Consider the following 14,038-nt stretch of genomic DNA (forward strand, 5'->3'; position numbering starts at 1 on the left):
ATTATGGTGGGTGGAATATCATCCATTACGTATAACAAACTATTGGGAAAATGGAGAAAACTGAAATTTAAAGATTGAAAAAAAGAGGAACTCGAATTGACAGATTTGCTCATCCCAAGCTCCCCATAGCAGCCAAGCACTTCTGGCTAGTGAAACTGTCGAGCCATGTGTGATTTGCGATAAAGAAACTCTGGATGAGCTTTCAGACAGTTTTTTTTTTTTTACTTCAGCCATTTTCTGCAAGAGCTGGCCTATGGACTGCAGAAGTCTTGTAGATCAGAAAAGCTAGAGATCGCCCTTTTGGTGGAAAACTGTTAGCGAGACTGAAACAGAGAGCTCTAATCTTTCCTCAGCCTCCTTTCTTTTTTCCCTTGAACTGAGAGCAAGAAAAATGCTCATAAAATGGCCCTTTGTGAATGGGAAGAATTTGTGAGAGGTGTGTGTGTGTGTGTGTGTGTGTGTGTGTACGTCTTATACTGTTGCTATGTTCCTTTTTTGTTTTCAAGTCTGTGTTTTGTGGTTGGAGGGCAGCCTTTATTATGGGCCTCTTTCAGTGAATTTGGCTATTTGGGTCTGCAGATAATTAGATCACAGCTATCATTTTCACTCTTCTCTCCCCCGACCCCCAGCCACTGTCCCAGTCGGGCTTTATTTGCATCAGAATGTGCCCTCCCTCCTTTCCGGACCCATTTTGCTCCTAAAGAGCTGCAGCGCAAACAGGAAATAATACTATATAACGCATATGGCTTCCACTTTCCAAACAGGGGGTGATGGATCACATGAGATGTGATAGTCACATGTTCCTCCCCCTGCCTGAAAGTTCTTCCAAGGTGGTGGGGGAGGGGGCAATATCTGCAACTTCCCCTTCCCACAATAAAATAGGAAGCAAGTGCAGGAAAATGGGAGGTTGCGGATGCTCATGTTGTGCTCTTCATTAGTTTGCAGAAGTTCTTCAGCCACCGTCTACAGAAGTTTGTTCACTCTAGCAGTGGTGTAGCGTGGGTTGTCAGCACCCGGGGCAAGGCAAGTAATTTGCGCCCCCTAGAGTGAGTGAGCCAGGTAGGGGCAGAGAGCTGCGAGTGCGAGCGCGCCCCCCAGATGTTGCGCCCGGTGCGGCCGGCCCCCCCTGCACCCCCCACGCTACACCACTGCACTCTAGGAATGTTAGCAATACCAGGTCCTTGCTATATTCTGAAGCAGACAATATGTCAGGGACTCCCAAAAACATGGTTTTTTTAAAGGCAGGAGGCAGTCCAATATCAGTTTAGATTTTTAACTTTTTTTAAGAAACACCAACTCTATGAAAGAGAGTTCATGGATATTCCACAATGGCCGAACCACCAGACTGGCCCAAGACATTTTGCTCCCTCAAGGTGGAGCACCAAATTCTCGTCCTATGAATCAAGTTCCAGTGGTACCTTGGTTCTCAAATGTAATCCATTACAGAAGTCTGTTCCAAAACCAAGGCGTGCTTTCCCATAGAAAGTAATGCAAAATGGATCAATCTGTTCCAGATGTTTAAAAATAACCCCTAAAACAGCAATTTAACATTAATTTTACTAGGAATATATCACAAGCTAGTGTGAAGGACAGTGTGTGGTGTCCTGTAAGAGTAATAGGCCAGGAATCACCATATTTTTTGCTCTATAAGACTCACTTTTTCCCTTGTAAAAAGTAAGGGGAAATGTGTGTGCGTCTTATGGAGCAAATGCAGGCTGCGCAGCTATCCCAGAAGCCAGAACAGCAAGAGGGATTGCTGCTTTCACTGTGCAGCGATCCCTCTTGTTGTTCTGGCTTGTGAGATTCAGAATATATTTTTTTCTTGTTTTCCTCCTCCAAAAACTAGGTGCATCTTATGGTCTGGTGCGTCTTATAGAGCGAAAAATACAGTAACTGGGAGGCTGAGGTTGAGCCAGGAGAAGTAGAAGCTGTGAGGATACGGTCTACTTAGATCTCATTCCAGTCAGGAGGGGAGAGCTTCTTCTACAAAAAAGAGAAGACTCCCAAACTAGTTAAGAGGGGTCTGGAGATCCCTTTGGTCTGTTACTTGGAGTACCTCAGGAGTAGGGTTGTCAAAGGGGTGTGCTACTGACAGGAAGTACCACCTTGTTTAAGAACCAAAGTATTAAGCGGCAACAACTGAGAAAGAACTGAAGTGAAATAACATTATAATCTGAAGTATCCTACGTTTTACCCACTTTGTGTCATAAACCTCCTTTGTTTAATAAAATATTTCTTGTTTATTTGATCAAATCCTGCCTGAGACTCCAAATCATTAACTTTCCCTCACAGAAGTCTCCCACCAGCTAATCTGGGGTAATTTATAGAAATTTGTGTCATTGGTGTACTGTGAAGTGGGGGCACTGTATTCAGGTGAAAGCAGGCCCAACGGCACCAGGGGGGAAATTGTCGTTGCACCGTTGCACCCTAATGGCCATGTGCGCTCCGTTCTCACTGCCCGGGAATGGCGGCTGAGCGCAAGGTACCACAACACGCGCCCATCCAGGAAGGAGTAAGCGTCGACTACATCCACACTTTCCAAGGCAATACACAAACCGAAACATATCCATCTTTCAAAATTTGTACATCTCCGAATTTTGCAGTCAGTTCTTCAACCAAGTATGGTGTACCAAAAAAAAAAAGCAGAAATACACATATTGCTGAAAAACAACGTACAAAAAATTATTATACAGTGGTACCTCAGTTTACGAACAGTCCTGTTTGCGAACTATTCGTTTTACGAACTTGACAAAACCGGTAGTGTTCCGGTTTGCAAACTTTACCTGGGTCTACGAACAGTGGAAGGGCATTATAAACCGAGGTACCACTGTATTAGGAAGCAACGCTCTGCAAAAATGTGTACAGTGGTACGTTGGGTTACAGACGCTTCAGGTTACAGACTCCGCTAAGCCAGAAATAGTACCTCGGGTTAAGAACTTTGCTTCAAGATGAGAACAGAAATCACGCGGCGGCAGCGGGAGGTCCCATAAGCTAAAGTGGTACCTCAGGTTAAGAACAGTTTCGGGTTAAGAATGGACCTCCAGAACAAATTAAGTTCTTAACGTGAGGTACCACTGTATATGAAGCGAGATTGCATACGAATATGGGTATGGTATGAGAAATTTGCACTCAAATGCCAGTGAATTTTCACAATAACTCCCCCCCCCCCAACAAAGCACAGAATGATGTGGATATGTGAATAACAGAGTATAAGTTTGGGGAAATCAGAGAAAATGATAAAAATGGAAGCAGACAGGTTCATCCATACTCAAGTGACGTTGGGGCTGCGCAGGCAAGCCCTGCCAACTTGGTAATGGTCAGAATTCTGACAGGCCCAAGCTCCTTCTCCTGGTGTATATACGTTGATATAGGTAAACAGCCCTTTCTCATGTGCATCAAAACACAAGGATGACAGCGGGTGTGATCACGAGGCATATGGCCCAGTTCTCAATGAAACAATAAACCTATGTCTGGACTGTACCATTTCAGAGGCAGGTGGGGGTTCACATGATGATGGAACACATATCCATGCAAGTTGGGAGTGAAATCTTTGAGATATGCAGTGCTTTAGAACTGTGGGCATGTCTATGATTTTGGTAGGCATTCAATATTTCATGTCTCCAACATTCTCATATGCCAAGTTCAAATGCCCAATACAGTCAAATGTTAAATAATAATAATAATAATTTATTATTTATACCCTGCCCATCTGGCTGAGTTTCCCCAGCCACTCTGGGTGGCTTCCAATCAAGTGTTAAAAACAATACAGCATTAAATATTAAAAACTTCCCTAAACAGGGCTGCCTTCAGGTGTCTTTTAAAAAGAAGATAGCTGCTTATTTCCTTCACATCTGAAGGGAGGGCGTTCCACAGAGCGGGTGCCACTACCGAGAAGGCCATCTGTCTGGTTCCATGTAACCTCACTTCTCACAATGAGGGAACTGCCAGAAGGCCCTCGGTGCTGGAACTCAGTGTCCGGGTAGAACGATGGGGGTGGAGACGCTCCTTCAGGTATACAGGACCGAGGCCATTTAGGGCTTTAAAGGTCAGCACCAACACTTTGAATTGTGCTCAGAAACGTACTGGGAGCCAATGCAGATCTATTAGATGTCGCCTATCAGGCGCTGTCAACTGTTGAAATAAAAAATACTCATCAGGTGCAAATTCAGGTTATCAAAAATGCTCAGTGAATGCTTGGAAATACTTGACTATTCGGAGAATATCTGATTTGGCGTCAAAATTTACAGAGGGGAATCATAGGGAAGCAACATTTATTGTAGGTGCAGAGATTAACTGTGCCGTTACTGAGGTTTGGTGCTTTTTAAAATTCGAAACCTTAATGTTTCCTGTGCCCTTAAAATTCGCTGCCAGACCCTCCGCGGTCAAACTCCCTGCATCCATGCTAAAACAGAAACAGTGCCAACTTCATCCATTGACTCGCTACAACTCATTCCAGCTCCCATGCAAGAGACACTGTTGAATAATCCTCGCCTCTCCACTGTGTGGTCTTATTTTGGGTTCTGTCATGCAGACAGTAGCAAGGTCAGACAGGTCATCAGAATGCTAATAAGAAATCTGATTGATGATTGTGTGCCAAAGAAGTGAATGGGATATTTAATTTGACGACTATGTGCCAAAGAAATGAATAGGATATTTAATTAATGTCTCCTGCTCTTTGAGAGAGCGAGTTCCCCTTAATTCCTGTTCTTTCCCCGCTGCTCTGTTTTTTACTCCCCCCCCCAAAAAAAACCCCACCCATCCCAAAGTTTTCCAAACAACACAGAGAGAACTTCAAAGACAGACATGGCTGGGCTTTTTAAAACTTTAGCTTGGTTTGTTGGTTCTCTCTTTGTTTAGAAGAGCAGTCAGGCCCACATCCAAAGCCGAAAAATAAAAGGACATCTTGTTCAATGAGAACTGGGATAGTTAAAAAAAAAATCCTCTCCACAGTGGGACAATTAACTACTTAAGTTCTGGATTTATAAAGGATGCATGCAGCAAAAAGCTTACTGTTTCCCCCTCTGAAGTGAGGTGCTTTAGCAGCCAGAGTCTTTGGAAGGCAGAGAACGAAAGGCAGGAATCGGGAGCAATTGAATTTACATATTTGCCACTTTTGTGAGGGAGAGGAGGAGCTTGGACTTTCCACTCAAAGTGGTTTGCCAGAGAGTAGTTGGCAACTAAGGATTTTAGACAACGTGGTGCCTTTCAGACGTTGTTGGACTACAACTCCCATCATCCCAGCCATCGTGGCCAAGATGGGACTTGTAGTCCCAGCAACAGCTGGAGGACAGCATATTGACTTTCTGTGTGCATGGGGACAGCCAAAGCCACTTCACCAAAAAATATTATATTTAGGTATTTATTTCATTTTTCTGTGTCATGCACAGTTTGTTAAGTATGGTGATTTAATTTACTGAAATTGGGGGTGATTAAATGCATTGCTGTGTATTTAATTCTGGAATGTTCCCCAGTAACTCTCATGTGATTGGTTAACTTTGGCCACATGGGAAGTATCTTATTACATTCTCCATTTTGTTTATTGCGTGAGTGACTTGACTGTAAGGGCTGCATCTCCATGAACACTGAAGAAGAGATCATGTTAGATAACTCTCTCTCTCTAAACATAATAGAGGAGAGGATTGCTAATGTTTCTGTGTCAACATATGTGACAGAAAGAAGTACAGAAGTTGATGTTCTCCCAAAGAAGCATGAAGGAGAAGTCTGCTGGAAGGAGAAAGTGGAAACTTCTCAGAAGCAGCTGCATGGCCTAGCTGGGTCATGTGCAGAAGGCCGAATGCAAATACTGGAAGGAGAGAAAGACGGGGTTTTGTTTGAATGTTTAAGGAAGAAGCTGTAATCTTCAACTTAGAAAAAACAAGCCCATGCTTGGATAAGCATGTGAATGCAAATACTTTGCATATATTCTTCTTTGCAAGGGACACGGGTGGCGCTGTGGGTTAAACCACAGAGCCTAGGACTTGCCGATTAGAAGGTCGGCGGTTTGAATCCCCACGACGGGGTGAGCTCCCATTGCTCAGTCCCAGCTCCTGCCAACCTAGCAGTTCGAAAGCACGTCAAAGTGCAAGTAGATAAATAGGTACCGCTCCAGCGGGAAGGTAAATGGCATTTCCATGCGCTGCTCTGGTTCGCCAGTAGCGGCTTAGTCATGCTGGCCACATGACCCGGAAGCTGTACGCCGGCTCCCTTGGCCAATAAAGCGAGATGAGCTCCGCAACCCCAGAGTCGGCCACGACTGGACCTAATGGTCAGGGGTCCCTTTACCTTTACCTTATATTCTTCTTTAGCTATATGTTCTGCAAGCAAAAGCTTTCGAATATTTTAACAAGTGTTTGGACAGTGTTTTAAGTTCAAGGAAAGAGTCAGTATTGCACATGATTTGACTGCAGTTTTGCTACTCGGCCAACATGCTTCTTCCCCCTCCTCATTCAGTCCCCAAAACAACCCTGTGAGGTGGGTTCGGTTCAGAGGGAGTAAATGGCACAGGATCACACCCCGTGAGCTTCATAGCCAAGAAGGGATTCGAACCCTGGTCTCTGCCGTGTCCAAGCCCGACACTCTAACCACTGCACCACACAGGCTCTCCTGTGGTCTCTCTTAAGAAACAAAAGCATATTGATGGTGTTCTTTCATTGCAGAAGAAGGCTCTTTTCGGCTTGTCAGCTTGTATTTCGTTGATTGGGCTGTGTGCTCAATCACTATTTGTTGAGGGTCTCTTTTTCTTTTAAAAGAACCTGATTTGGTCTCCACTGTCGCCAACAACTATGGTCTTTCTCCTCCCCCCCCCCCAGCTCCCACCATACTGAAGGCACGGGAGACCTTTGGAAGGGTTAATAAACAAACAACTTTAAACAACTGCATTGACCAAAAAAAGGGGGAGGAAGGGGGAGAACGAGGAAAGAAAGTATGGGAACCGAGAAAGAGCGAAGGAGAAAATCTCACATCAAACATAGAGCGCTTAAAGGAAACGGGGAGGGAAAAAAGACTGAGAAAAGACCAGCTAGTTAATGCAGGACAGCTAATAAAAGGGGGAAGAACTGACGTTAAGAACACATTTGCATGTCTATTGGGCACTTGGGAAATGCTGATAAAACTGGCTTTATTTTTCAGCAGAATTCAGGAAATCTCACCCACAACATCTGTGCATAGACACAAAAAGGAACATCGGCGTTGTTGCAGCGTTTCAGCTCCGAGACCATCGCACGAGGGACAATGTCAGACTCATGCGTGCGTGTAGATCTGTGCAGCTCTTATCTCTCGATCCTGCCAGCAACGAAAATGGGGACATGGCGGTGGCTCCTATTCCCTTTCCTGGAAGGCTGGAGCGCCAAAACGCATTGCCAACGAATTATTTCTGAGCCACAGAGCTGGGAACGTGCCTGAAGCTTCGCTCTCCCACACTTCCCCTTGTCTGAAATGGCCACCTTTATTTCGGCAACTACCGTATTTTTCGCCCTATAGGAGGCACTTTTTCCCCTCGAAAAATGAAGGGGAAATGTGTGTGCGTCCTATGGGGCGAATGCAGGCTTCGCGCACCTCTCCGCAAGCAGCGGGAGCCCAGCGCTGGGCCCCCCTCTGCTTGCGGAGAGTTGCCTGCATGCTGAAGCCCACCCCAACCCCGTGCCTGGGGGGGGAATAATTCCCCCGCCCCAACCCCGCGCCTGGGGGGGGAAAATAATTTTTCCTCCTTTATTTCCCCCCAAAAAACTAGGTGCGCCTTATGGGACGGTGCGTCCTATGGGGCGAAAAATACGGTACTTTCAATGGCTGAAACGGCCATTTTAATTTTAATGATCTATGGATATCTATATAAAGATAACTACAAACCAAAGCATAGAATTGTAGAGTTGGAAGGGACTCCCAGTGTCTCCTTGTCCAACTCTCTGCTATGCAGGAATCACAGCTAAAGAACCCCGGACACATAACCATCCAACATCTGCTTAAAAACCTCCAAGGAAGGAGAGTCCACCACCCTCTGAGGGATACCATTCCACTGCTGATCAGCTCTTACCATCAGAAAGTTCTCCCTGATGTTTAGTTGGAATCTGCTTTCCTGTAACTTGAATCCATTCATTCGGGTCCTGCCCTCCAAAGTAGGAGAAAACAAGACTGCTCCACCTTCCACTTGGTAGCCCTTCAGATATTTGAAGACGGCTTTCATATCACCTCTCAAATCTACTCCAGGCTGTTGTTGTTTAGTCATTTAGTCATGTCCGACTCTTCATGACCCCATGGACCAGAACACGCCAGGCACTCCTGTCTTCCACAGCCTCCCGCAGTTTGGTCAAACTCATGCTGGTAGCTTCGAGAACACTATCCAACCATCTTGTCCTCTGTCGTCCCCTTCTCCTTGTGCCCTCCATCGTTCCCAACATCAGGGTCTTTTCCAGGGAGTCTTCTCTTCTCATGGGGTGGCCAAAGTATAGGAGCCTCAGCTTCACGATCTGTCCTTCCAGTGAGCACTCAGAATTTCCTTCAGAATGGGTCGGTTTGATCTTCTTGCAGTCCATGGGACTCTCAAGAGTCTCCTCCAGCACCATAATTCAAAAGCATCCATTCTTCGGCGATCAGCCTTCTTTATGGTCCAGCTCTCACTTTCACACATCACTACTGGGAAAACCATGACTTTAACTATACGGACCTTTGTTGGCAAGGTTGTCTCTGCTTTTTAAGATGCTTTCTAGATTTGTCATTGCTTTTATCCCAAGAAGCAGGCGTCTTTAATTTCGTGACTGCTGTCACCATCTGCAGTGATCATGGAGCCCAAGAAAGTACGTCTCCAGGATAAACATACCCAATTCCCTCAGCCATTCCTATTCAGGCTTGGTTTCTAGACCCTTGATCATCTTGGTTGCCCTCCTCTGCTCCATTCCACATTTTCTTTTTTAAAAGGGCTTAGTCCCACTGAGGTGGTATACCTACTTATTTGGACTATATCACTTGATGCAATAGTCAATTGTATAATCAATGGCTGCTAGCCATGTCTATGTTCTACCTTCCGTGCTGGAGTCAGTATGTCTCTGAATGCCAGATGCTGGAAGCCACAGTGTTCTTGGGCTCAGGTCCTGCTCATGGGCTTGCCATGGGCAGCTGCCTGGCCACTGTGAGAAGAGGATGCTAGACGAGATGAGCCTTTGGTCTGATCCAGCAGGGATCTTGTGTTCTTCGGGCGACTGTAACTGGGGTTTCACCTAGAATCATAGAATCATAGAGTTGGAAGAGACCACAAGGGCCATCGAGTCCAACCCCCTGCCAAGCAGGAAACACCACCAGAGCACTCCTGACATATGGTTGTCAAGCCTCTGCTTAAAGACCTCCAAAGAAGGAGACTCCACCACACTCCTTGGCAGCAAATTCCACGGTCAAACAGCTCTTACTGTCAGGAAGTTCTTCCTAATGTTTAGGTGGAATCTTCTTTCTTGTAGTTTGGATCCATTGCTCCGTGTCCGCTTCTCTGGAGCAGCAGAAAACAACCTTTCTCCCTCCTCTATGTGACATCCTTTTATATATTTGAACATGGCTATCATATCGCACCTGATAGAATGTGCCTCCATACACAAGGCCAGATTTAGGTTTGATGAGGCCCTAAGCTACTGAAGGTAGTGGGGCCCTTTATATGTCCAGCTGCCCTTTGTAAACAACAAATTGTTGCTGTTTTGTGTGTTGAATATACAGTGGTACCTCGGGTTACATATCCTTCAGGTTACATACACTTCAGGTTACAGACTCCGCTAACCCAGAAATATTACCTCGGGTTAAGAACTTTGCTTCAGGGTGAGAACAGAAATCGTGCTCTGGCGGCGCGGCAGCAGCCGGAGGCCCCATTAGCTAAAAGTGGTGCTTCAGGTTAAGAACAGACCTCCAGAACGAATTAAGTACTTAACCCGAGGTACCACTGTATGCTATATGGTAATTTATGGACCTTATAGGTATCTAAAGCCATTGGCACATGTTGCCATGCAACCAGTCCATGCAGAATGTAGGCACCCTATATATAGAAAGGAGCAAACCAGTGATATTTTAGGGAGCAGGCTAGCAGGCGGGGCTCATTGCTTACATCATAGGAGCCTACACAACACAAAACACTGTTGTTGTATGTAGGTTTTATTTTATTTGTTTTTTTGTCTTATATTTTGGAAATGTACATCCAGGTATTTTTTACTTTATATTTTTTTGCAGCCACCAAGAGAGTGGGGCCCTAAGCTATAGCTTGTTTAGCTTATATGTAAATCCGGCACTGTCCATACAAAAGAATCCCCCATGCATATAAGAAGAACACATCTCAGGGAACAGGCTAAGCTAGAAAGCCTTATTCTCTACATGCAGGGAATGCATTTATTTTTGCAAGAAACAACTCTAACCTTCACTCTGGCATAGGAGGGTCCAGAATCAGGGTTTTGATTATCTCAGCAAGATCCAGGCCAAAATCTTGCATTATGATGATGGAAAATTGATACATCTTTGTTTTTTACTAAGTAAGCAGCCATATTTAATTGAACTTTATTATGGTTTGCATGACATGACATTATTCTGATTGGACGGTTTTGCTGAGTGTCTCAAAATGATAATTACCCAAATAAAATTAAATCTGTATTTCTGCTAACAGCATTTTAAATGTATCCTCACAATGGATTTGATGATACTGCAGAATAGGATTCATTACAGGATATGATCTTTATTTATTCCTTTACCCTATCCAACCCCTCCCCCCCCCCATTGTCTTTAAGTTTGGCACAAATGCGCCATAAAATGAAAACAGACTCCTTTTAAAAAATCTCTTTAATATCTAGCAGTTAGGCACCAATTTGGATTTTGGATGATCTTGTTATCTTCAAGATGATCAAACAGAGAAAAATACTGTCTGTGGATGGCTTGTGGAGGAGGCCAAGTTGTGCTGTCGTGATTGCACAGCTCAGTGAGTGCTCTATGATACAAAATTGTGGAGTGTACAGTGTATCTAAATGCGTGACTACTCAGAAACAAGTACTACTGCATCCAATGCGGCTTACTCCCTAGTAAGGCTGCGTGGGGTGAGAAATTAGATTCTGTCCACATTGAAAGGTGAACCTACGTGAGCCATAGTTTACAAAACAATGTGCAAACCTAAACACAGCCTTTCTTAGAAATTTTTCACATTTCCAAATATTGCAATGTAGTTCTCCAACCAAGTACAGTGGTACCTCGTGTTAAGAACTTAATTTGTTCTGGAGGTCCGTTCTTAACCTGAAACTGTTCTTAACCTGAGGTACCACTTTAGCTAATGGGGCCTCCCGCTGCCACTGCTGCATGATTTCTGTTCTCATCCTGAATCAAAGTTCTTAACCCGAGGTAATATTTCTGGGTTAGCGGAGTCTGTAACCTGAAGCGTCTGTAACAAAGTGTCTGTAACCAGAGGTACCACTGTATCGTGCTCAAAAACGCACATACTAGGATAGGATAAAGCGTGCGCAGAAATGCCTACGTTTGTGAAATTAACATACAAAATTCATCACAGGAAAATTGCTTTGCAAAAGAAAATGTATATATTAGACAAAATCGCATACCAAAATTACAAAAATTTGCACTAAGAATTTCAGTGAGGATAACAACAACAACAACAACCTAATGTGGGAATGTGGAGAACTGAGCATGAGATTGGAAAAAGGAGAAACTGTCCGTTCCTACTCCCAGGTAAGTGTGTGCATGCAGTCTGCTTACTTAGAAGTAAGCCCCACCGAAATCAGCAGGACTTGCTTTTGACTAAAATGCTTTCTGGATCAGGTGGCTGTCAGCAGGATTTAAGCCTTGCCCCTATTTTGGAGAAGGCGAGGGGAAATGAAGGCAGAACAAGAGGCAGGCATGGCAACGGAGAGCTTTTTCTCTCTTTCGAGCCAATTTGCCAGCTTTCTGCTGTGATCACTGCAAAAAGGAGAAGCGGAGATAGGGGCTGGAAGGACACGCAACAAAAGCGCCGGTTTCTGGGGAAACGTGGCTCTAGAAGATAACTTGGGCCACAGTTAAAGCAATGGTTGTGGGGTGAGGGGAGCAGTAGGAGAAGTGTCAAAACATTTAGATGACTGGGACATTTATCCTGGTGCTGGGGGAGAGGAGCCGAGAAGCTTTTTGCCAAGTCCCAGTTGCTCCATTGCTGCCGATCTGGCTGGGAACTGAAGGCAAAGGAAAAAGATAAGCCTCCAGTTATCCTTCCAATTCTTTTGTGCTGGGGGGGGGGGACGACCAGATGCAGCATTGTTAATATTTGTTTTAATCCTGCCTTTCCCCAATAGGTGCCAATAGGTGGTTTCTTTTGGCCCAGTGGATAGGGCCCTCCAACCCACTGGCAAAAGAGGATGCAGAAAATTTGCATGTGCTTCTTCTCACATGCAAATCTGTGTCCTCTTTTGCAAGCAGGTAAAGGTAAAGGGACCCCTGACCATTAGGTCCAGTCGTGACCGACTCTGGGGTTGCGACGCTCATCTCGTTTTACTGGCCGAGGGAGCCGGCGTACAGCTTCGGGGTCACGTGGTCAGCATGACTAAGCCGCTTCTGGCGAACCAGAGCAGCGCACGGAAATGCCGTTTACCTTCCTGCCAGAGCGGTACCTATTTATCTACTTGCACTTTGACGTGCTTTTGAACTGCTAGGTTGGCAGGAGCAGGGACCGAGCCACGGGAGCTCACCCCGTCGCGGGGATTTGAACCGTCAACCTTCTGATCGGCAAGTCCTAGGCTCTGTGGTTTTAACCCACAGCGCCACCCGCATCCCTCTTTGCAAGCAGAGAGCCCCCCCCAAATAAAGCAATAGTCCCTAATCACAATTGATATAATGCCTGGCAGACAGTCAACAGGTGAAGCGTTCCCTGTAATGGTATTTCGATAAGGATTAAGGCTTGACCTGCTGGATTTCTGCCTGCAACCCAGCTGCTAATGGCACAAGAGCCCTGGCTTTTCTCTAATGCCAACCCTAAAAACAAAGTCTGGACTGCAGTCCTAGAGTCTGCAGCAAAGAGACTGACTTCTGAGCGGACATGTATATCATTACAGTGGTACCTCGGGTTAAGTACTTAATTCGTTCTGGAGGTCCGTACTTAGCCTGAAATTGTTCTTAACCTGAAGCACCACTTTAGCTAATGGGGCCTCATGCTGCTGCCGTGCCACCGGAGCACGACTTCTGTTCTCATCCTGAAGCAAAGTTCTTAACCTGAAGCACTATTTCTGGGTTAGCGGAGTCTGTAACCTGAAGCATATGTAACCTGAAGCGTATGTAACCCGAGGTACCACAGTGAATTCTTAACTAATGCTAGGTATTTAGCTCTTGCTTCCAAAGATTTCATATTTTGCACTTGTCATTTGGGAGCGGGGATTCTTTAATACTTATTGTGCGCAGTGGCATTTGCAGAAAATAACTTCAAGGAAGTACCAGATCTCAGCAGAGCCCACCACAAGAAAGATGTGTCCTGGTAGCTGGGGGAAGGAAAGGTAAAACTACAGAAATTCCAAGCAGGAAAAGTGCAAGGAAGGGGGACACCAGAGAAAACAAAAGAGAAGAGGTTGGCTTGTTTTGTTTTGTTTTAAAAGACCATTTCATCCAAGAGGGACTTGGTTTCACCTTTCTGTTTCAAGTGACCCGGTTACATTGCCATGACGGCTTATTCCCACGCTGTGTGTGGTAAGTGTAAAAAAAAAAAAGCAGAAAAGGTTTACGTTGCTTGCTGGTTATTAATTTAAAATGATTCTGGGGTGCCAGGAAAACTCTTTGCTGCCACCTCATCTCATCTCCACAGGTGGGTATTGAGGAGATCGCCGGGATGATATATGGACAAGACCAGGACCAATGAGAAGGGGGGCCCCATTTGGCCTTCAGCTCAAAAGGGGCCATCAAATTTAGACACTGGTTCATTTTTTGCAGGGGGTGGGGTGGAGATTTCATTAGTTTCACAACTTCATTCCGGCATGCACCATGCCCAAATGTGACACCCCTCTGTAAATCTAAGCCAAGTGAGAGATGTGATGATTTTCTCACTAACCAATAAGATATTGAT

Source organism: Podarcis tiliguerta (assembly GCF_965153285.1).
Source record: "Podarcis tiliguerta genome assembly, chromosome: 4".
Taxonomy (NCBI): Eukaryota; Metazoa; Chordata; class Lepidosauria; order Squamata; family Lacertidae; genus Podarcis; species Podarcis tiliguerta.